Source organism: Monodelphis domestica, chromosome 5 (genome assembly GCF_027887165.1).
Source record: "Monodelphis domestica isolate mMonDom1 chromosome 5, mMonDom1.pri, whole genome shotgun sequence".
Classification (NCBI taxonomy): Eukaryota; Metazoa; Chordata; class Mammalia; order Didelphimorphia; family Didelphidae; genus Monodelphis; species Monodelphis domestica.
The window spans coordinates 269,760,940-269,784,909 of record NC_077231.1 but is presented as its reverse complement, the minus strand read 5'-3'; the positions used below and the strand labels follow the sequence as shown (position 1 = coordinate 269,784,909).

Here is a 23,970-nt window from a genome sequence, read left to right as displayed (position 1 = left end):
TTCAATGACTACAAAGTTAACATTATTTTTCCAGCTTGTTGTCCTTAATCTACTGTGGTTTGTCCAAGGTCATGGGCAGGAATACTGGGAGAACTGCCCAAAGTCCTAATTTTTGAGCCTGAGATGGGGATCTCTTATATTATGTGCTCACTTTAAAGTGAGGACTTCCACCACTTTATTCCAAGTAAGGTGAGGGGATGATGAACATGGGTGATTAAACAGATTTATTATGAAATAAAGCAAATTATCCTCATGGCAAACCAAATATTCCTCTTGTCAATATGCCACTGTGACATCTTCTGTAAGTACATTTACACTTCCATGGCCTCACCATGTACAAGGGTGCTAAGTATGGCACTGCAGAGTATGGTAATGTATCTTACATTCTGTGAGATTAGCAGTTAAGGTTTTACCCTGGATGCATCTAGGCCCTCATTTGACAAAAGCATCTTCATCATTCAATGACACCTCTAAAAGCTAATGACACTTGGCTATTCTGGGTAGCTAGTCACTGGCTGCATCTTTTTTAGGTGCTACTGAAAAGTGAGAAAGTCAACATATAGAAATGTCTCCTATACCATCTGAGAGGCTGAGGGAAAAGTCAGGCCACAGTTATGTATGTGGCTTTGCAGGCACCTTCTCTGGAAAGCCCACTTGGGCAGTCCTTCTCCTGGGCTTGGTTATCAACAGGCCAAAGCAATCGGGATACCCACACTGGCTTGTTAATCTTCTCAAGACACAGTCAATGCCAAAGCTTTGGCCTATACTGAGGCTCCGTTACTGACCTGGGCTGTAACTCTTAACCTAAAATGTTGAATTTCATCCAAGTATATTGCTAACCTTTTCCTCTCTGATCAGTCATTTGAAAATGAAAAAAGAAGCTGCAAATATTTACTAGAAAGAATGGGCAGGTTAGTTTTCCATAAAATGAAAGGATCAAACTTTCCAAAGGCTATTTTTGCTATTTAGGTATATAGACTATGAAGTAAATTGGAAAGGAAGGAAAGACAAATATACAACTAATAACAATAAATATAAAGCTTTTAGGGAAAAAAAATGATCAATGCCTTTCAGCAAATATGTATAAAGTACATAGCATGGAAGTAGCAGTGTTGCTAAGAGATATACAAAATTCATATAGTGTGTGAGCACTTCCTGTTCTCATGGAGTTTATAGCATAGTAATATAAAAGAGAATGTAAATTCTAGGAACATGTAGGTAGCTAAGTGGATTGAGAGTCAGGCCTGGAAATGGAAGGTTTGGTGGAATAAAGAGATTAAATGTTTTAAAAGCAACAACAAAAAGAGAAAACAAAAGGCAGCAATAAAAAAAATTTTAATTTTTTATTAAAACCCTTACCTTCTGTCTTAGAATCAATACTGTGCATTGGTTCCATGGTAGAAGAGTGGTAAGGGCTAGGCAATGGGGGTTAAGTGCCTTGCCCAGGGACACACAGCTAGGAAGTATCAGAGGTCAGACCTCCCATCTCTAGGCCTGGCTCTCAATCTACTATTGAGCCACCCAACTGCCCCAATAAAGATTTTTAAACCAAATATTTGTTTTCTCTCTCTCCTATCCTCTCCCTACCATTCAAAAGTATCTGCAAAAAAATTCTGAGAGACAAAGTTCTGGGTATGATTTATCAATTTATTAATTAGACTAGAAAATAATGAAGAAATTGAAGTTACTGGTTCTTTCTTGGTTACCAAAGGTTCTAAAGGAAGCATCCAAAGGCCATCTTAAATCCAGGCCTCTTCCTTCTGAAGCACATCACTGGGATCTCTCTTAACAAGCAAAAGGCAGCCCCAATTGGTGAATATTTAATGAGGAGGCAGGCCCCTGATTACCTCATCATTTTGGGGAGAAATTAGAGTTGGAAGAGTGAACTGGTCATGAGACCTGACTGCTTCTTGCCAACTGGGCAAGGAAAATTATGTCCATCAGGATTTCTCTGGCTTAGTGTCTCCTTTGTAGGGCAGACTGCCCCAGATTTGATTAGAAAACAAGGGCATAAGGATCACTTCTTAGTAGTGGCTTCTGTTTACAGAGTAAAAGAGAGGTCCAAACTAGGTCTTGGTAAGGGCTGAAATGTGATCATATTCCTTAGCCAGTTCTATGTGAGCTAACACAATAAGTGAAGATTTTAAACAGAGAAGGGAATATTACAAACTATTTATAATAGTCATTTGACATAGAATTAAAACTAATTTTGCTCACAGGATATAAAGAAAATCAAAACCCTTCTAATAAGTATTAGTAGTCAAGCAAAACAAATTTCCATATTGTCTATATCCAAAAATTTAGGTTTCATTCTTTATCCTGAATCATCATCTTTCTATTAGGAAATGGATAGTACAGACTAGCAATGGCGAACCTTTAAGAGACTGAGTGTCCAAACTGCAAGCATGCGAGCCCCTCCCCCCTTACCCTAGACAGGGGAGGGAGGAAGCACTCCCATTGGGCTGGTGGCCAGAATGAGAGAAATGTCCTCAGGTGTGGTGGAGAGAGGGAAGGGAGCAACCCCCTCTGGCACTTGTGCCATAGTTCACCAACATAGGTATAAACCATTATCAGTGCCCTGGAATCAAGGCTGGTTATTGCATTTATCAGAGATTAAGTTTTTCCAATTTGGTTATCTTTACAGTGTTGTTATTGTATAAACTATCTTGATTCTACTAATTTCATTCTGTACTGGTTCATACAAATTTTCCTAGGTTTCTCTGAAACCATCCCTTTTATCATTTCTTATAGAACAACAATGTTCCATGACATTTCTATACCATAATTATGTTAGTCATTCTCCAACAGAGAAATCTCTTAATTTTCAGTTCTCTGCTACCACAAAACGTAGCTCTAAATATCTTAATACATATGCATCTTTTTTCTTCTTTCTTTGGGAAACTATGAATATTTTAAAACTCTGGTGAATCTCAATGATCTAGCTATTAGCTCCAACAATGCAAATGATAAGTTCCTATACCTATGGATTCCCTCATCTAACATTTGAACACATCTTTTCATATGTTTGTCATAGGAAGCACTTAATGCATTAAAGGAGTTTGGAAAGAAAGAGCCTATCTCAAAAAAAAAAAAAGAGAGAGAGAGAGACAGAATGATGTAGCAGAAACAGTACTTAGAGGAAAATTTATATCTCTAAATGTTTACCAAAAAAGACAGAATAGGACAAATGCAAGAGATATACTTACATAATCTTCGTAAACCAAAGATAACATGAAGGTATGAACATGGGAAACCAGAGAATAGTGGTACCAGAGACAGAAAATGGTGAAATTAACAAGAAGAGGGGTCACATTCAGATGGAGATGTTTTGTGGGCACTTAAAAGTGTAAATTCAGAGTTCAGAAGATAAGTCAGGCATTAGAATGACTATGTCAGAGCAAACTGTCATCAAAAAAACTGTCATATTATATCTTGTCCATGATAGGTACAGACATAGATATATTTTACCAAGCAGCTGCTGATTTTAGTTTTGATCAATACTATCAATTTTCTTATCTTGATGACTAAACATCATAATTAAATCATAAAGTTCAAATTTACTAATTCACAAGTCAGAGTAGAATCTGAGGCTTACAGATTTTCAGCTTGGCTAAAATTGTTTTTGGTTTTGCTCTTAAAGGCATGAGGCTGGAGCTAGTAACTAACTTGAAATTCTGATATCATTTTGAAACCCTTTTGGAGAATGAAGCTGTCTAAAAGAAAGCATTCCCAAGCTTTTAGGATTTGTCCACATTTTAGGATCTTGTCTTAATTCATCTGTTTTATTGTTTTATTATTTCCCTCACTGCTTCCTTTTTTTCTGTCATCTTCCCTTACCTAAAAAAGATCATCTTCATGTCAAAGAAGAAATAAACATGAAAATGGTTTTTTCACAAGGTCTGTCTTTCAGAATCAGAAAAGCAGCCTGAAATAGTGGACAAGCCAGCCACAGAATCCAGAAATCTTAGGTTTAAGTTCTGTCTCTGACATCTAATGGCTGTGTTTACCCTGAGTAAATCACTTAGATTACAATTCAAATATTTATACTGCAAAATGCTCCACCCCCCTTGAAAATAATCTGTTAAATTGTATATGTATCATTATATCAACTATTCAGATGAAAAGATTGAAACCTGGAGAGCTAGTGGACATGACACTGTCTCTTAGCATATATGTACTGGAATCAACTTATGAACCCAAGTCTTTGGACTAGAGAGTCTCTGGAAATAGGGAAAACAACTTTCAAACGTTCTATATATTATCAAACAGAGTGAACACTGACCAAAGTGGAATAATGACATTTCTAATCATTCACTCTGAAGACTCTGGGAACAAAGGATAAACAGGAGATTCCCTGAATGTGTATTCCTATTAGCTTGTAATTACAGTTGCTGACGTATGAGGAACTAGAATTTACATGCCCTGCTCTGTCCGTCAGTATCCCCTCTACCAAATGGAAATGCTGCTATCATAAGATCTATCTTGAAAAACAAAGCAACCTTTCTTCTTTGAAAGAATTTGTTCCTTTAGCAACAGAAGACAGGAAAAAGAAAAAGAAAAAAAACTATAAAAAGCTAGAAGGAATAGGTTAAAGAAGTAGATTGCAGGAAGAGACTCTCAGGCAATGCTGGCCCACCTACAGTTTGCAAAGTCCCACTAACCAAAAAATATATGCTTCTTTGTGGCCATATGTTTTTTACCACATCACCTTAGAAATTCCATTAATCAGATATTTGGTTAAGTTTCATCTGTTTAAAATTATAGTCCTCAGAGGGTCAAAAGTGTTTTACTAAATTGTTGTACTTCCATAGTTTTCAGTCATTTCTGACTCTGTGATCTCATTTGGGGTTTTCTGGGCAAAGATACTGGAGTGGCTTGTCATTTCCTTCTCCAGTTCATTTGACAGATCAGGAAACTAAAGCAAACAAGGTTAAATGACTCATCTAGGTCCATGTCTAGTAAGTTTCTCAGGCCATATTTGAACTCAAGAAGATGAGTCTGCCTGACTCCATGCCCAGCACACTATCCATTGTGCCACCTAGCTGCCCTGCTCTGCTGAATATTTACATTTGTTTGACTTAATTCGATCAAAATGCTTTCCTGCAAAAAATTGAGACTAAAATAACTTCACTAAAATAATGGCAGGTTTGTTATTGTTGTTGTTGTTGTTTTTATAAAATGGCAATTTCAAAGGAAATGCAGGCAGGAGACAGATAATTTGTAGTAGGGAAGCCTTTGAATCCAAGAAATGACAAGGCCTACAAATATAATATAGTCTAACTGCAATGCCTCTCCTTTAACACTCACTTCCTAAGTACCTTGCATTGTAGTTTCTGCTTCCATTAATCTGCTGAAAGTGCTCTCTCTAATGCCCTTTTCTTAGCTGGCCCTGGGTTTTGCAAAAGCTGACAAATGTAAGTCGTCATTCCTTCTATTCTATTCTAGCTTCCCCTGGCTTTCATAATAATGCTCTCTACTAGGCACTTCTGCTCTGAAGGCATTTGCTGTTTATGTTTAGGCTGGACTAATGTAATAAAAATAACCATCTGACAAATTAATTTGTAAATTTAGTGCTTATATCAATCCAATTACCAAAGGGTGACAGGATTGAAATAAATAAAAACAAAATTCATTTAGAGGAAGAACAAGAAGCCCAGAATATCAAGGAAAATAATGAAAAATGAAAGGAATGAGGGAGGCTTAACATTATCATATCTTGAAATAATTATAAATTAGTAAGCTTAGCATGCTTTTTGTTTCCTAGTTCTTGTTTCTGACTCATAATCATGGGTACCCCTCATGGTATAACTTTCTATTTTGTCTTTTTCCCTTCCCTCTAAACTTTTTTCCTAAATGATCATCACATTTACTTCTGTCTTCAATTGTCATAGTAATACAAATGACTCTCAAATTAATATTTCATCAGTGTCTTCTCTAAATTTCAGTCCTATAATTCCAATACCTGCTAGACCTCTTCATTTTAACAGTACACTACCAACAATGCAACATGTCCCAAACTCTCTTTCCTCAAAGTCTTGTCCCTTCTCCCAATTTTCTAATCTCTATTGATGGAACCATGTAGAGTAACCCATTCTCAAAATTCTGGCATGCCCTTCGATTCTTCACCTTTTCCTCAAATTTATCCCCCTAAAATGCATTGCCCAACCAAGTCTACCCATAAAATACCTCTTGTTCTTGTCTACTTCTTTCTACTTCCTTTACCATTAATTAAATTCAGACTCTTATTTCCTCTTACCTAAACAACTATAAAAGTCTCTTTCCTCTTGCCTCCAATCTCTGCTCTCTACAATCAACCCCTCCAAGGAATCCAGTGGTATCATTTTAGGTGAAAATAATTAGGCATGATCACATCACTCCAATCTTAAAAGATCTTCGGTGATTCTTCTCTCTCACAGGACAAAATATAATCCCTTTATCCTAGGGTTTAAAGATCCTAAACAATTTAGCTTCAACACTCTTCCTCATTCCTTGTCCTGTCATTCAAAATGCCCTACAACTTAGCATCCAAATATATTTTTAGGCCTTATTTCTCACATTCCAGGGAAAACTGAACTACTTGATCTTCTCCAGATGTGTCTTCTCCTCCCTTACCTGAATGAACTTGCGTAAAGCCTTCCCCATTCCCAGAACAGACTCTTTCCTACTCATCATTGCCTAATAAAATTATCTTTTTTACTGGGGTGCAGACTCTTGTATGAGTCTTCATGAATGACTTCATGCTATCCACTGTACCTAGTTGCCATATTATGGGAAGCTGAGGCTCAGAGAAATAAGCTGAATTTCTCTTTTGGGCATGGAAGTCTCTTGACTCCTGATTCAGTGATTCTTTTACTATATCACAGGGCACAAGAAGTACCACTCTGAAGGTAGCAGGAAGGTCCTGAGCATCAGAGAAGGGCATCAAGAGTTGATGATTATCTGAAAAACCTGCCTGGAGCAGGTCTGACACCAAAAAAGAAGGAAGAGGGCATTTCTGAATCTCTCTTCTCTGTGGCATCAGATCCAGGGGCAGTGGGTTCCAGCTATAATGGGAGATGTGTTGTCAAAGGCTAGCATAGGAACCTAACCACTATTGATTATATTGCTTCTATCGACAAATACACTGTAATTCTTAAATAACCCAAGCTGCTCATTAACTTTGGAAATAAAATCTGATGGCAAATTTGAGACTCCTTGTGCTCATCTATATTATCTTTTAGCTCCCATCTGTGGCTTCACTTGAGAGAGCAGCCTGGGGACAAACTTCCCTCTGACAAAATACAACAACTAAGTCTAATTCACAGATGCTCCTGAGAGCAGTGTAAACTAGGAAGCCTGATTGGAGGAAAGAATCTGATTTTCCTTCAGGGGTGAGCAGAAGGGCTGCTTTGGAAAGCAATCTAGATGTGTCTCAAACCTTAGAGGAGGAAACTATCCCACTGACCAAACTGAGCCTTGTCTCCTCCTGAGGTATAACTGGGGTATGGGGAAATGGGATGTGCTCATTGTGGTGTCTGAGGTTACCCCATCTGGCGGCACCTGCTTGAGTGTGGCTATAACAGAGGGGAGGCTAATCTGTCTCTGGGATACCCGTGCCTCCCTAGGCACTTCTGCTTATCAGGGTCCAAGCGCCACGGTCCCCAGGAAAGGGTTAACGTAACAAGAGTAAAGCCAGACCATTATGCTGGGGAAAAGATGACACCCATCTCATGCTGGCCGATCCAGAAGTCGCCATTACCTCAGCAAAGCTCATCTATCAGCTGTCTGAGGCACGTTCTCTTTTAAGTAATAACATGCAGGAAGCATTTCGCCCCCGTCAGTCAGGATGCAATCGCCTGACTGCCTCACGCTCCAGTGCTCCTAGTTAGGGGCCTCACCCCCAGTTCCTTTATTAGGAGCCGGAGCAGCACGCACTGGTGGTGTTCTAACAAGGATCAGGCAGCAGGATTAAGCACTGTGACAAAGAGGATCTAATAAGCTAGAAAGTGGTCTGTCGGAAGAGATGCTGGCTGTCTCGGAGACCCTGATTCTCACTGTTCACTATTCAGTTCTGAGGCGTAGGCCACAAGGGAAGCCAGCCAGCACTGTGATTAGCACTAACCCTCTGACCGATGCTGCTATGAAGATCATATATCACTCAGGGCTTTAGTCTGCAATTGCAAATTGGATTTTCCATTTTATTACCTGCAAAAGAACCACATATGTTTCTCTCCAAAGCCACTAACATGGCAAACTCTCTCATGCAGCTGCAATTCTGTGAGCACTAAATCACAATGAAACAATCTTTCTCCTTAGCAGTGACTTTAAAATATGACCAAATTCAATAGGCAAATTTGGCCCCATTATTGGACGTGTTCGTTTTCACTCATAGAAAATAGGCTACAGAAACAAGCCTATGAGAAACACTCTTCCTAAGCACTCAGATTCTGACTAAGGTTAGTCAGTAACATAATTTACAATCCATATTAAACAGCCAAGGGAATTTGGTCAATTTTCTCACCTTAGTAAAGCATCATTCCTTCCTTAGCTTCCAAACAGAGTGGAGACTGATTAAAATTGAGTCACTTTAAGGACTAGTCTCTCCCACTCAAAATCTCTAAGTACATTTCTTACTGACCAAACTATGATAAGGGAAAAGAGATGACCACTGGATTTGGTGGCAAATGTCCTGGGTTCAAATAGTGGCTCTGCCACTTATTCCTTGTATGTCCTTAAGAAAGTCCCATAAACTCTCTGGATCTCAGTTTCCCTGATCTGTAATATGTCGATGTGGCTAAGTGATTTGTAATGTCTCTTATAAGCCCTAGATCTTATCATGTAGGCCAATACCAATCTACTTACAGTATACCCAACATATGCTGCAAGGAATTACTATGAAGGGATCTAGAAAGATCATAAAGACAGTTAAAAGGACAGCTTGTAAATTTAGTGATCTATTAAACAGAATCTATCTTCAATCTAATACAAAACACATGCAACATTTAGGCCCAATTTGTGAATTACCAAAGCATACAAGAGTTATCTGGGGGCCAATCTGTAATACTTACACCATGTTTCTGGTATACAAGGATTATTACCAATCAGTCAACCCACAAATATTTATTCACAACATCCTATGTGCCCAGTAGCTAGGTGGAACACTGGATAGAGTGTCAGGCTTGTACTCAGGAAGATTCATCTTTATTAGTTCAAATCTGTGTGATTCTGAACAAGTCATTTAACATTGTTTGCCTCCATTGCCTTATTTGCCAAAAGAGTTGGAGAATGAAATTCCAATCCAGTGTCTGCCAAGAAAATCCCAAACAGGGCCATGACTGACGTGACGGAAAACAACTCAACAATAACAAAGTGTGCTGGGCCCTGTGGTAGGCACTGGGGATAAAAGTACAAAGAATGAAGTAATTCCTATCATAAGAAGCTTATAGTCTAGTGGGGTATAAAGTATAAGCAGCAAAAATATAAGGAGAATAAAGACAAAGTAACAAAATACAAGATAATTTGAGATGAAGGACTAGCAGTTTGGAAGGCAGTAACTGTAAATTTACTTTAATTGTTGTGATGACACACAATTGACATGATGATACAATTGTGATGATTAGAGAGGACTAATCCAAGAGATCACCATTTCTGGCATTTTGTGTCATAATTAGGCTCAATTTTATTTCCTCTTTGCAACCACCAATGTTTAATAAGGTAAGTTAGATGCAAAATTGAACTGTTATGGTCTCATTTCATAATATATTATGAAAAACCAATAGTCAAAAAACATTTAGTGCCCGCACCGTGTTAGGGGCTAGAGAATCAAAGAAAGACAAAATATAGTCCTTGTTTTCAACAAGCTCACAGTCTAACGGAGGAGACCAGCATACAAACAATTATGTACAAACAAGCTGTATACAAGATAAAATGGAGATCAATACAAGAAAGGCCCTCACATGTGAAAGCATCTAAAAAGGTTCCTTACAGAAGGAGGGGATTTTTGCTGGGGCTTGAAAGAAGCCCAAGAGGAAGAGATGAGAAGGGAGAGAATTCTTGGTATGGGGGATAGTCAAAGAAAATGGCCAGAGTTGGGAGATACAGCGATGTGAGTAAGAAATAGCAAGAGGCTATCACTGGATCATAGAATACACAGTAACAAGACTGAGAAGGCATGGGTAGAGTGGGATGAGAGGAGATTATGAAGGGCTTTGAATGCCAGAAAGAGAATGCTAGATTTGGTCCTTGAAATGCTATAAAGACACCAGGGCTTAATGAGTAAGGAAGTGACAAAGTCAAACCTGCCCTAATTTAGAAAGATCCACTGGACAGCCAAGTGAAGGATGTCCTTAAGCAGGGAGAGAACTGGAGCAGAGAAACCAACCAAGAAGTTACTGCCACAGTAGTGTTAAGGGTAAAAACTAGGGGTGTTGACTGAATATATTATATTAGTGGTCACCAGGGATTTAAATTCAATCCCAATAAAATACTCAAGTCAGCTTGGGATTTTTATGGTGTTTTAATTACAATAGAAGGAAGAAATTAAGAAGGAGAAGAGGGAAAGGGCTATAAGATTTTCTCTGGCCTAGCCTAAGCCAAGGAAAGTTCAGAGGCCTTGGCCAAGGGGCCTTTTCAGAAGATTAAATCTAGCTCAGCTTCTAGCCACAAGGTCTCCTCCGAGATGTGGGACTTCTTTGGAGGATAGTGCTTTTTAGGAGGTCAAAGAAAGGAGGAATCAGCCTAACCACTCACCAAGGTCTCTCAGGGAAAACACCTCACCTAAACCATGCTACAGAACCAAAATGCTGCAAGCAAGCACACCAAAAATGCCACCCAGCACTCCCAATGCCACCGCGAGAGCCCAACATCCCCAAGAAAGTCCAATGCAGCCGAGAAGCAGAGAGAGAGGAAATGATACAAAATAAATAGGCAGTTCTTTACATCACTTCCTGCATCTCACATGTATCAATGGTAGCTTAAGCTTGGCTTAGGGAAGCCCAGGGGGTCTGTCAGTTGTTTCTGATTTGTCACTTGCTAGCACACCAGGGTCACAGATCATCCTCCCCCACACTTACTCCTTAAGTGGGGGTGTATACATTCCTGACTGCTGGAATTCTAAAGGTTAAGCAGGGTGGAGTAAATCTAAAATTCACAGTAGGTACAAGGTGATGAGGGCCTGCAGGGTCAGGAAGGTAGGGGCATACCTGAGGGATGATACAAAAGAAAAGTCAAGTATTGGCAATGTACTAGATATAGAGGCAGGGAGAGTGATGAGTTAAGAATCACACAAAGGTTCTAAGCTTGGGTCACTACAGAATGGATACCCTGGATAGTACAGAGAAGTTGGGAAGAGGGGTAAGTTTTAGGCATGTTGAGTTTAAGATATCTATGGGACATTTAATTTGTGATCTTTAATATGCAACTGGAGATTTGAAACTGGAGGTTGGGAGAAAGCTTAAACCAAACAAAGTACATCCCAGAATCACCTTCTGTTAATCAGTTAAAACCTTGGGAGATGATAGGAACACGAGGTGAATAGTATGGAGAGAGAGAAGAGGATCCAGGACAGACCCTCATGGTTAGCAGGCAGGACATAGATGAATATGATGGAAATGGAGGAGCAGCTAGAGGAGAACCAGAAGACACCAGAGTCCCAAAAACCTAGAAAGAAGAGAGTATCAAAGAAAAGAGAGTGAATAACAATCAAAGGTTACAGAGAAGTCAAGGGTAAGGGCTGAGAAAAGGTCTTTATATTGACAACATAGTCATCATTGGAAGCACTGTGTAGCTGTAGTTCAATTACAACATATGAAGCCAGACTAGAGAATTAAGAAAGGAGGGAGAAGAAAGGAAGGGAAGGCCCCATATTAGATGGCCTTCTTAAAGAGTTTAACCACACAGATGGGTTCTATTTGCATGAGGGTGCTCCTACAACAAGGACCAATATGGAAATGTGTTTTGTATGATAATGAAAATAAAATTTTTAAAAGAGTTTAGCCACAAAATGAAGGGGAATTATAGGAAGAAAACTAATGGGATGGATTAAGTGAGGGTTTTGCTCTTTTTTAAAGATGGGGTGACAGAGGGCATGTTTGTAGACAATAAGGAAGCAGACAATAGGTAAGGACTGACTGAAGATTAAGTAAGACAGCTGAGATCATAGAGGAAGCAATTTGCTGGAGAAGCCAGAATGGAAGAGAATCACTTGGATGTGTAGAGGGGATTGCCTTGGCAAGAAGGAGGGACATCTAGGGCAAAGAAAGAGATAGTGGTCAAAGGAAAGTAAGATGAAGAGCCATTCATGAAGAATGACCTCAATTCTTTCAGTGAAATATGAGGTAAGGTTCTTAGAGATAAGAGGGAAGACATATAATGTCATATTGTATATATCTCTATTTATCTATTCATTAGATAATATATTTATTAACTTTTATGTCTCAACACATCCCTGAGAGATGCTGTTATGCCCATTTTACAGATGAGGAAACTGGGACTCAAAAGACTTGTCAATAATCACATAGCAAGAGCTATTGGAGATGAGCTTCAAACTCAGCTTTCTCCCTTCTCCAGGCCCAACACGCCATTCTCTCTGCCACATTGCCTCTCAGATACTGCAGAACAAAGAAATATGGTACAATGCAACTGTAGTGAGAACAGGCTCACACATGTCTTCTCTTATAAAAATGGAAGCATGAGTTCATACTCAAATTCATGCCCAATGATCCATATGCCTCTGGCCTACTAGACAACAATCTATAGAAAACTAAATTATTTGAGTGGTTATTTTTGATTTTGCTCCTCCATCTCTGTATCATCTCAAAAATTAAAATAAGCCTAAATTTCCTAATAGTTCCCCAATTCCACACAGTGGCCTGAAGGCAGGACTTCTTCCAGAGAGGGCTCCTGTTGTTGGGAATTTCCTACCCCATTGAATCCAGGACCAACTCTTGCAGGGTTTTAAAACCTATTTTCTTGACTTTAATATGCAGTGATTGCTGCTTCTGTTACACATTTTAATTAATCATTTCCCTTTAGCATTTGTGCCGTGATGTCGTTTTATCACAGAGGGTGCAAATTTAAATAGAAATCTAATAAATATACCTCAAGAGGATACATCACAAGCAATTCTGATTTCATGCAAATCAGCACAGGGATTTGTTTCCAAATGCTGGCACAAGTGTTTCCTATTGCTTTGCACTGAAGTTTTTTATGGTCATTATGAGGGTTAGGAAGTCTAAGCTGGAAGAGAGAGGCTTCTCTGTCACTCATAAACAGGATCAGAGGCAACTGAGTAAGAGGCACAAACATCACCAGTAGCTGCTTTATGCTGTGAGACTACTTCAAAAATTGCTTTACAAACCATCTCTCATTTACAACTTCCCAGACATTTTGCCAAATATGGATCTTCTATGTGCCCTACTTGCCAGATATATATGTATGAATTTATTTTTTTGTTTAAATTATACAGTAAAACTTTTTTAGAAGACCAAGTTTATCTGAGGACCCTCTATCAAAAAGGTCACATTTATGGGCACTGATTTCATTTTCTTGAGAAATAAAAAACTGTGAAACTGTGTCCCACAGTAATTTATGGAACCAGCTACAGAATTGCAATGTATCTCAGAACTTAAAGGGACCTCACAGACCTTCTGATCTAGTCTAGAGCTGAATGAGAATCTCCCCTATGCACTGACATGTACAAAATACAACAATCGACCATCACTTTGTCCAGTGGGAAAAAGAGTCCATTACTTTTCAAGGCGGCCAATAATATTTCTGACTAGCTTTAACAGTTGAAAAAACTGCCCTTATCTCAAACCTCAATCTTCCACTTTGTAATTTTCTAGCTCTGCCTTTTGGAGTCAAGTAGAACAAGTATAATAAATATAACACATCTATAAGATAGCACTTCAAAAACTTAAAGATGGTCTCTGTGTTCTAATTTCCAAGTCTTCTCCAGACTAAACATGTTCATTGTTTTTAACCAATCTCCATAAAACATGAACTCAATGTCCTCCACCTCATTGGTTGCCCTGCTCTGGATGTCCATGTGAATGTCCTTCTTCAAACACATCACCCAAAACTGATTACCAGGTTCTTGATCTGATTTGGCCAAGGCTGCCTATACTCTTGACTGGGAAATCATTAAGTTGTAAACCTCTCTGTACAGAGGCACATAAAACACCTTTCACCATTACTGGGCTTTATAATCACCTTTTTGTTCTTATTCTCATCAAGTGCCCCATCAGAGATAAGAGCAAAATTAAGCTAGGAGTCTGATGTTCCTCTGAAGGAGCTAAGAAAAGCAAGTGTGAAGAGATGCCAAATGGCCTAAAGGCCTCTCAGTGGACTCCCATGGGTGTTTAGAGATTCCAAGTTATACACCTTATGGAGTTCCATTAGTCTTTGGGATAACAGAATTTGGAGCTGGAAGGGTCCTTAGTGATTGCCTAGTCCAACCCTCCTCCATCCAACCATTTGCCCTTTACAATGAAAAAACCAAGGCTCAGAGGCAGCAAGCAACAAGAGAGTGGAAACCAGGGCTTCTGCTTCAAGTCTAGCACTATTTCCCAGGCCCTGAGATGACACTACTCTCTACCAATGTACTAAATAGAGCATAAATGAGAATGAGTCTGCCTTCAAAGACTATGTGGCAAAACCTTTTTGTGGAATCAACTGTGGGATCTAGAAGCAGATTTCATCCCAGTTGCTTAATTAGGGCATACCATGAATAACATTTACAGCTATCAAACATTCCAGTTATATTCCAGCATTCCGTCAACATTGCTGCTCAGCCTCTACTAACATCATCCCTTAAGTAACTCACAAGTACGATTTATTATTAATTGCAGTGTGAGACTAAATGACTTGTGATTCCAAAAACAGAAGTAATATGCAGTCTGCTACCCAGATATAAATTGATTTTTTTCCCTCATTTAAGCAATTGTAACAATTTATTTGTTACTATTCACATTCTTTAAGAATAAAAGCATCCAGAAACACCCTAGTAGATTGTATTTTCCTTAAGAACCCTGCTAATGGCTCCCAGGGCACCCTCTATTCCTTATTTTGTTGACTGCCTGAAACAGAATTGCATTAGAGCATTCTTATGCTACACACCAGGAAAGGGAGATCAAGTCACTAAAAACCTAAGGTGCCATCTTTGTATTTATATGGAGGATTTGGGGCTACTTTTCTCAAATAGTACACTCATAAATTTCTAAACTTTCCTGTGCTGAAACTGGAAGGGTTGTCACACCATGGATGAAAGTTGGTGGAGGTATCTGATTGTTGGGGTATTGGTAGAGGGAACATGTCTGATTACATTACCAAAGGGAGAGAAAAGGGCAAAAAAAAGATAGTGGCCAAAATGTAAGGGGAGATATCATGGCTGGCCCACAATGTCGAAAACTCCTGTGTGAAGTCCTAAGAGAAAATCCTGCTATGAAAATTAGAAGGGAAGCCCTCTATTGATTAGGAAGATGGAAGACAAGGGTAGGACCAAGGTCCTCAAAGGGCAAAGAACTAGAAATACACGAAGATACCATTTCCTTTGAAAAGGAAATATACCTCTTCATCATTGTAAATATAATTGCAATGCATCGCACCACACCGATTCTGGAGAAAGCAAAATAATCTTTTTTTTTTCCTTTTAAAAGCCTTACTTGTTGTCTTGGAATTAATACTGTATATTGCTTCCTAAGCAGAAGAGCAGTAAGGACTAGGCAATGGGAGCTAAGTGACTTACCCAGGGTCACACAGCTAGGAAGTATCTGAGAAAAAATTTGAATCCAGGACCTGCTGCCTAATGTTCTAGCTCTCAATCCACTGAGCCACCTAGCTGCCTCCTAAAACAACCAATCTTGAACACTAAAGAAGTTTATAATGATATCTAAAGATTCTCTCAATGGAAAGAGTGCTAGGTCTGTTATCAGAAAGACCTGAATTCAAATCTGACCTCAGACACTTTCCTAGCTGTGTGACTAGGCAAGTCAACTAATTCTGGCTGCTTCAGTTTCTACAATTTGTAAAATGGGAATAAGACCACCTACTTCACTGAGTAGTTGTAGGGATCAAATGGCACATAGTAGGTGTTGAACAAATGCTTGTTTCCTACTTTCCTTTATCAAGAATGATTGCTTTTACCTGTCTGCTAAAAAATAAAAATACTCAATATCCCAGACATTTCAGAATGACAGCCTATTGTAAAATTTCCCAGACCCTACTTTATAAGATTGGATTAAGACCATTCCCCATTTGGGTAGTGAATTCTACTTAAAGCAGGAATGTGAGAACTCTACTTTACCTACTTGGGTCTGCCCTAGGGGAAGATAAAGTTGTAAACTCTTTTCTGAACAATGAAAAGTACTTAAACCTATACTTTTCTTAAGCTAAGTACCTATAAAGGTCAAGCAACTTGTGAATTTACAAGGAACAAAGAACTGGAAAACTTACTCAGAGCTTTCCTGGTGTGAATTACTCAAAAATCCACACCTTCTTCGGTGTGGACTAAAAATGGGCTGTCTTTTAGAAAAATGTCTACTGTGATTGGTAGATGTAAGGACTTAGGGGAGGTGACATAGGAGATTTTGCCCTTAAAAATAAGAGCTCAGAGAAGAGCTGGAGGTCATTCTGAAACATTCAGATTGGAGAGACTCATTCTGAGGAGACTGATTCTGAAACATTCAGATGGAGGAGGGAGCTGGTGAAAGCAGCTGAGATGCTGCTGACCTGGTGTCATTAGAAATCCTTACTTAGATAGATCTTATGGTGAGTTATAAAAAACTGACTGATTTCTCTTTTAAGACTCATGTCTAGGCCATGTTGGCTTGAGGCCCTTCATACTTATTCCTTTCTTGCTCTCTCTCTCTCTTTCTTTGATTACTCATTGTATTGTTAATTAAAATCTCTATAAAACCCAATTGACTTGGGTATTTGAATAATTGGGAATATTTCCCTGGCGACCACCTTATATTTGATTTTAAACCCAAGACACTGTACTGAAACATATCTCTGCGGTCAAATTTACCCACCCTCTCTTATATCTATCACAATTTATATCTTCCACTATTTTAATCACTACAGTTTAAGACCTCAACCATTTTAAATCTCACACTATGCAATGACTGCATAGACAATTAGGCTGTTTTAAATATAACTTAAAAAGCTGAACCCTGGCTTAACCTTTAATAATAAAATCAGATGCAAAGATATCTACATATTAAATAAAAATAAAATTCATTTCCTTTCCTTCTTGTGGGAAACAATATGAACAAAGAATGATTTATAGGATAATTGTATCCATACTTCCATCACCGATGCTGTTAGGCATATGTATGCCAGCCACTAAGGCCATACCACCCCATAAGTTGGAAAGACCAAAGAGGTCTGACCATATGACAACGGCATTTTAAGTGAACAAGAGGTAGGTTTCTTTGCAACTGGTTATTGTTCTTGTGATATCTGTCTTCTTCACTTTCTGGCTTTTGTTTCCTGAGAGAGCAACTAAGCTTCAGGCTGCCTGGGGCATTGTCTGCATAAGGTTATTCCCTCACCTAGACATCTGGCTTCTCATAGTGATCTGGTTCAAGGCTCTGCCTGACCCTTTTATAGGAGTTCTGGCTTCTTGCCTGAGGCAGAGAGCATCATCTATCTGGGACAGGGCAGCCTCACCACTCTTCCTAGGAAAATGGGTCCTAGGCACTAATATGCTTTTGGTGGAAAGATGAACTCACACAATGATTCTGGAGAGAATATGGAACCAAGTCTGAAGAGCCATAAAACTATGCACACCCTTTGACCCAGCAATGTAACTACTAGGCCTGCATCCCAAAGAAATTAGGAAGAGGGCAAAAGGGCCTATTTATACAAAAATATTTTTAGCTGCACTTTTTGTGGTGGCAAAGAATTGGAAACCTGAGGAGGTTTCCATCATTTGGGGAGTGGCTGAACAAGTTGTGGTATATGATGGTGATGGAATATTATTGTGCCATAAAAAATGACAAAACAGGATGAATTCAGAACAACCTGGAAAGACTTATATGAATTGATACAAAGTGAAGTGAGCAGAATGAAGGGAACACTGTAAACAGTAAGAGAGACACTATATGATGATCAGCAAGAAGGAGGGATGGAGAGGGAGAGAATTTGAATCACAAAATGTCAGATAATAGTTGTCAAAAATCATCTCTGTATGGAATTGAGAAAAAAAGTTAAAAGATATATATATATTTTTATAAGAAAGAAAATGGATCCCGTGGTAGAGCTCCATTCCTTGTGGTGAAGGTAATAAATAAAGTCTGCCACTAAACCTTAGAATCTTATGGGACTTCATGGCACCAATGGCCAGTGGCTAAACTGATCTTCTAGGCTGGTGCTTGAGACATCAGTGATTATGAATTCCATCTGGCCTAACTAGCTAGAAGAAATGTACAGGTTGGTTCATATTCTCTACCAAAAGGGAAAGGAATCTCACTTACTTCCCTGTCAGCCACAGAGCCTCAGATTCTTTTGGCTTTGCTAGGTCTTTTTTAAGTAACAGAAGTTTTAGCTTTTACCTATCTCTCATCAACATTTTAATAAAAATTAGTTCATGTTGTCTCAGCTATTTGTGCATGCATGCTCAAGGAAGAATCAACTGGGCCTTATTTAATTTTATGTTTCCTTTGGAGCCAAGAATAGCACCACTCTTCACACAGTATATATGTAAAAAGCGTTGCTGAAGTTGAACTTGTTAAGACTTTTTGAAAGCTAGCTTATAACAAAGCATTAAGACTTGAAGACAGAATAGACTGAATTATTATTGGGGGTTAGGCGGAAAGGATAGAACTTCAGAGAAGGAGAAAATAAAGAAGCAACACAAGCTTCCATGGGGTATCCCCGGGGATCTCTAGGCAGCCCTAGGGCAGTTTGTTCCTGGCTAAGGGGATGCCAAAGGCAAGGTGGGTAAGTTCTGCCCCAGTTCTACTAAGGATCAATAGTGCTTAATATATTATAACCACCATTACAATGATGATGATGATAATGATGATGTTGATGGCAAGATTACTTCAGACAGGCTGACAATACCAACTTCTTTTTCATCAAATATTTACAATATTGCTTTGAGATGCCAAGATGAAAGATTCTGGACTAATTAATACTTACAAAAGGCAAGTGGTAAGCCTAGGATACATATCCTTGTCATCCTACGAATTAAATAAACTCATTATCCTCACCCCTATCTCCCATCTCCTGCCACAAAGACCTGCCCTCTTCCTAATTTCTCTATTATTGTTAAGGGTACTCCACCATCTTCCCAATTACCCAAGGTCTCAAACTAGTGGTCATCTTTGGCTCTAGACTTCCTCCTCACCATGATCTAATCTGTCAACAAATTCTATTCATTCTACCTGCGCAGCATCTCTCATACCTGGAACACAGTGAGTGCTATCTAAATGGCAGCTGCTATTATTACAATTATGATGATTATGATTTTAAATATTCCCTTCTCTCCTTAGACCCTGCCAGCATCCCGATGCAGAACCCTGCACCTCACGCCTGGATGACTTCAATAGCCCATTGGTGGGGCTCTCTCCCTCAAGACCCATCCTAGTCCATCTTCCCCTTAGCTGCCAAAATGATCTCCTTAAAGAGTGAGTATGATCCTGCATATCTTACACACTCTCTCACACACATATGATCATTTAATAAACACCAAGTGCCTCCAGATAGTTTCCAGCATCAAATACAAAATTCTGTCTGGCTTTCCAAACCATTCAGAACCTGGCCTCTTCCTATTTCTCCAGTCTTTTTACATCTTACTTCCCTCCCCTCCATGCCCTGTGGGATCTGGAACCCCTAGCCTTCTTGCTGATCCTCTCATGACACTCATTTTTTTTTAAAGTAAACTCTTACCTTATGTCTTAAAATTAATACTGAATACTGGTTCCAAGGTGGAAGAAGGGTAAGGGTTAGGCAATGGAGGTTAAATGACTTGCCCAAGGTCATAAACTAGGAAGTATCCAAGGCCAGATTTGAACCCATGACCTCTTATCTCTAGGCCTGGCTCCTAATCCACAGAACCACCTCACTGGTCCCCAACAATCTGCAGTTTTACAGGCTGGTTCCCATGTCTGGATTCTCTCCCTCCTCACCTCCATCTCCTGACTTCTCTGTTCTCTCTCTCTTCTGCCTCAACTCAAATGCCAGCTTTTATGAGAAGTCTTTTCAGAGCCTCTTAAGGAGAGGGACTTCCCTCTGAGATCACCTCCATTTTGCCCTGTATGAAGCTTGTATCTACATACTTGTTTGTGTCACCTCCCCCATTAGAATATGAGCTCCTTGAGAGCAGGGAGATTGTCTTTTAGCCCTTGCACAGTGCCAGGCACAGCACAGGTGCCTAGTAAATGCTTCATGACTTCACTCCTAGGCTTAGAAGATGAGGAGATTTTGCTACAGTTCTCCTTTTACTAACAAGCATTTATTAATGTAGCTCTTATGCAACAAGTTTTATGCTTAGGTGCTAGATTGCAAATTAATTTATTAATCTATTTAATTGTTTGTAAGAGAAGCAGTAAGGGCTAGGCATTGGGGGTTAAGTGTCTATCCCAGGGTGACACAGGTCGGAACTGTCTGAAGCCAAATTTGAACCCCAGACCTCCCATTCCTAGGCCTGGCTCTATCCACTGAGCAACTTGGCTGCTCTACATAAACTTTCTGAGAACCCACAAAAGATGTCATTGAAGAGATGTAGAAGCAGCCTCACACAGTAAAAAGCACATTAACTCTGAAGATAGAGGACCCGGGCTTAAAACTCACCCCAATGCTTACTACCTCAGCGACCTTGGGCAAATCACTTCCTCTCATAAAGGGAATGAAGTAAGTAGTCACTCAGGTTCCTTCCAACTCAAAGTCTATTTAAGGTTCATTCCTTTGGCTTTGCTGGGTTCTTCTGAAGGTCCTGTATGTATGTATGTAGTAAGAGTAAACAACAATCAAGGAACATCTTTTGCTCCTGATTGACTTAGTACCCAGGTCATTATGCCAAGAGAGAAAGAAAGAAGCCCTAGAATATTGGGGGGATTCATTGTGGAGGATCTAAAGGAGAACCTGAATAAAATATATAGTATAAATGGGCTATAATCTTTCACAGTGCAGAGTCTATGTACATCAAGGGAACAGGAGGTCCCCTGAATTACTGAACAAAAAAGAAAAAGGTCAAGCCAAATATTATCCTATAATCTTAATATCTTTGCTATATGGCAACAATCCTACCTGTAATTCTCAACCTCAAAACCTACCACTAAAATATAGTTCTTTAAAAAAAAAGAAAGAAAAAGAAAAGAAAGAAGCCCTGATAGCACTAATACTGAAGTTTAAATATTCACTGTAATACATTACTAAGGACTTGCTCATATGGAAGTAAGAAAGGAAATGAATTTTATTTTTTATTTATATATAAATACCCTTGAATCCAGTTTTATTAAAGGTTAAGCAAGGGATCAACCTACTACACAGAGCCTAAACTTAAGTTCTATGTAAAAATGGCTTGTTTTAGCTTTGGCTCCTCACTCTAGAGCTTATATTTTTATTACTTTGGTGGCATGTGTTATGCTCTCTGTAGAGACAGAGGGATGGTAGGGGTGCGAATATTATGTCATATAAAATATGTACTAAGATAATTAAGAATTGTGAGTGACATGAATACTAAGTCTACATAATGTGAAAAACTGTCTCAACTGTAATTCAACTTTGGGCATAGCTAAAAGTTATTCCCACTCACCACCACCCCCAAACAGGAAAGGTTTTAGGGTTTGTATCAATGACGCATCTTGAAAAACAATATAAGACCTGTTTCCCATTTGTTTTTTTGTTTTTTCCCGCTTTACAAGGACAGTTTTGGGGTGGAGAAATGAGAGAAGAGGGAAAGATTATAGCAACTGACAGCATGGTCTCCTGGTAGATAGACCAGTCTCTATGGTGGTACTCAGAGAATCCAGTAAAAAGTCCAATAATCATGGAGTCAAATAACAATAACCAAAAAAAAACAGAAAAAGCAAAGTAGATCTCCCATGCCATGATTAACAACAACAACAACTCACAAGACCTGGAAATCTAAGCAGAAACCTCAGTTAGAAATGATGAGATGAGGCAGAGGCTCTACCAGTTTGGGGTGTGGGTGAGAATAATGACATCATGAATTTCTTTCCATTATTTTTGGGAAGCCAACTGTCTTGGGTTAAAAATATGAAAAACTGTTACAGTAGCATAAGACAGAAAAGGAAAGTACTATGATACACAGAGACCCAAAGGGGAGGGAGGACGACAACATAGAATGCAAAGTCAAAGAAAGAATGACAAATGGTTCTGAGAAGTTCACCTTACGGTGTGAAATTACAGAGCCAGTCCTACTCTGGTAAAAAAAAAAATACACATTGGAAGACAACCACTATGCCTTTAGTAGGAAATAACTTCCTGCTCCTGTGGCAAGAGGGGCTCCTGTGGCCCCTAATCCGCTCTAAATACAGCCACCTACCCCGGCACAACCCTTCACTTACTATAAACAAAACTTGGATCCAAACAAGAAAAATTAGACTATGCTATCCCACAAATCCACAAGTAAGAAGACAATGAAAATGAGAAGAACCTTACCGTAGTATGACATTTTTGTTTCACATGTTGCATCGTTTGATAATGGATTTCGGTTTTTTGTTTTTTTGTGAAGATGTGGCATTTCAAAAGGGGAAAATGTTATGTAGTTATTAATTTAGCATAGACTCAAATAAATACAATCCAAACCATTGGGTTGTTCATAATTTACTTTCAGTCAAGAGCCCTTATGCTACGAATATACGAAATTAAAAATAATGAAATTAAAAGTTAGTCTTAGAGTAAGATAACACAGGTGTCTAAGAATTAAAGATTAAAATTTACAAATTAAATTTGCTGGCAACTCAAAAGCCAGTAGAGAAGTACATGGTAGGTACGAGCTACAATAGGTTTTGCTTTGCTATTATTCAGTTGTGTCTGACTCTTCATGGCCCCACTGGGGTTTTCTTGGCAGAGATACTGGTGTAGTTTTCCATTTCCTTTTCTAGCTCATTTGACAGATAAGGAAATTGAGGCAAAGAGGGTTAAGTGGCTTTCTCAAGGTCACATAATAAGTAAGTATCTAAGTTTACATTTGAACTCGGGAAGATAAGTATTCCTGACCTCAGCCTTGGCACTCCATTCACTATACTAAATGAAGAATTACCCTGGAAAATCATTACAAAGATACATGATGGGGGAAAAAAATGGATACATCATGTAGTGAGAGCAAGAGATAACTGTGAGATATCTTATGTACTTCATTGATATACACAGAATTGGAGGAAGACTTCTAGCACACTGGGTGGACCCTCAAAGGAAGATCTCTGAGAGGCTCTACCAAAGTCTTAAGATATTGAGGAAGGATGTATTTGGAAATACAATGCAGCAGTCAGGGATTCCTAAATTAATCAGAGTATCCTGAATAAAAGCCAAACTGGCAGATTTATTACATTTTACTCCTATTATTATTAACACCTAACATACACATATATAAAAATATGCATGTGTAAATGTATACATACATATGCACATCTATGTAACATAACATATAGTATTAAACCTCACAAGAGCATGAAAAGAAAGATACAAATAATAGTTTAGTTAAGTGCCTGGATAATTTAAGAATGCTATCACTTGATCTGAAGAAGCATCCTTTTCTTCTTCTTCTTCCTCCTCCTCCTCCTTCTTTTTTTAATCCTTTTCTTCTAAAGAACCAGGACTCCATCACTAGACTTTCAGACAGAAACTGGAGTCTATCTAGAGCATACCATACTTGGAGGGAGTGTTGGGTATATGTGAGGAGACTGGCTATAATGTGCCACAAGTCAGCAGAACTAGGTAGGCCCCAGTTTCTGCCCTCTAAAAGTAGCAATAAGAGAAAAAGATACAAACATACTACAAAGTGCTGCCTCTGAACACAAG

General features: G+C 38.9%; 1 protein-coding gene across 1 annotated transcript in view; it reads right to left on the bottom strand.

The window, feature by feature from the left end:
• RSU1 (Ras suppressor protein 1) overlaps nucleotides 1-23,970 on the bottom strand; it is a 235,859-nt gene that overhangs the window by 115,863 nt on the left and 96,026 nt on the right. The window lies entirely within an intron of this gene.